We start from the raw sequence: 1,805 nt of genomic DNA, 5'->3' as shown, positions 1-1,805 counted from the left end.
GCAACCAAGTGTAAAATGAATTATACTGGATCTCTCGTCCACTATAGTCCCTTCCTAACATTTTAGTCTAGTTTGTATTTGTTGACGAAATTGTCAGTATATTTAGTCTTAGTTTTAGTCATCATAGGTTAGTTTTCATTTAGTTTCCAATTAGTTTTCGTCAGTGGAAAAAGGTAGTCGACGAACATTTTTCGTTTTAGTTTTAGTCGACGAAAATAACACTGGTGGAGCAGAGCTGTGTGATTCTCTCTTTTACATTGTCCAGCGAGGGACTGGCACACTGCGTGGAAAGAGCATGTTAACAGGCAATTAGGGGCGCTAAATTAGCCCGTAAACCTCAAGTTTAGCAGCATATATACAGTAATATACAGGTGTGAATCTGATATGGTACAATTCGGGAGTTTACTGGAGTTTGTTGGAAAGTTTAACGGGAGTTTCCTGTAATATTACACACACGTATTCCATGCTTTTTGCGCAGATGTGTGCAACCCACCCGTTTAGCCAGAAACACATGAAGAAGAGCTATATCCTTGAATGGCCATAACTGCTCTGTACCTCTGAGAGTTCAAAAATAAATGTAAACTCTCAGAGTTATAAGGCCGTAATTGCAAATAAAACGTTTGAGAAACCACCACAGTAGGCCTACTGTAGTTGGACTCTGTGTGTATGTGTTTGTGTATTATATATACTTTTGTACTGTACCTTGTGGCCGTGTATGTAAAATCATTTATTGTTGCAAAAGAGACCCTGGTCTCAATCGGATTCCCCTGAAATAAAGTCAATCAATAATAATCACAAATCTGTGTTATATTATATACATATTCCGACGAAAACCTGGAGACTTGGCATTCCCATAATCAAAATTACAACATTATAATGTGCATTTATATAGCGCCTTTTTATCTAAGGTGCTTTACATATAGATTGTGCATTACATTCACCCATTCACACACACATTCACACACCGATGGCGGCGGAAACCATGCAAGGCACCGACCAGCACATCAGGAGCAATTAGGGGTTCATTCAGAGTCTTGCTCGAGGACACTTTGACACTAACTCTGGGGGAGCCCGGGATCGAACTGGCAACCTTACGGTTCACCATCCACTCTACCGCTGAGCCACTGATAGGATAAAGTAGACCTTTTAAGCAGTCACCATTACTTATAAGAGTGTGCACCCTAGCTGTGCTTAACCCATTCTGGGCGGGAACCCCTTTTGGTGTTAGCATTATGTTATGCTTTAGCTATTGAAAAATAGCAGATCTACAAGCTCATAGCGCGCCACCGAGTGGCGCGCTACGAACTTGTAGGTCTGCTATTTTTTGAAAAATCGAAGAACAACTGACATAGAAACACAGCCTTTTCAGAAAACTGTCAGGATGTATAGAAGACATTTTTAGAATCTGATCTCAGGTCAGATTAAACAAGGTCACAGAGAGACAGAAAGATTTCTATATAGGTGTCTGAAAAAGTAAGACACGTATGATTTGATTCATGCCGTAACAGGTCGTATTTGCTTTCATCCATTTGCTGTTCATGCCCATTCATTTTGGGATGGGTATCACTATCCCGGGCAATCATTCAAATATATATGCCAGTTCTTAAGATTCCATGACTTATGTTTACAGCCTGTTTATTGGACTTTATATATAGCCTTTACAGTAGGCTACAGGGCGGTGATACCTCTGTGCACCAGATACAGTACAGCTCCACTACTGTACAGTAAAAGTACAGATCATTATACTCCTCCTGGTCAAATGTTACTGCAGCTACAATTAAGTTACTCTGTCAAACTTGAGATAA

This window comes from Protomyctophum parallelum (assembly GCF_964188405.1).
Source record: "Protomyctophum parallelum genome assembly, chromosome: 3".
Classification (NCBI taxonomy): domain Eukaryota; kingdom Metazoa; phylum Chordata; class Actinopteri; order Myctophiformes; family Myctophidae; genus Protomyctophum; species Protomyctophum parallelum.
The sequence above is the reverse complement of the archived record's forward strand: the minus strand, read 5'-3'. Positions refer to the sequence as shown.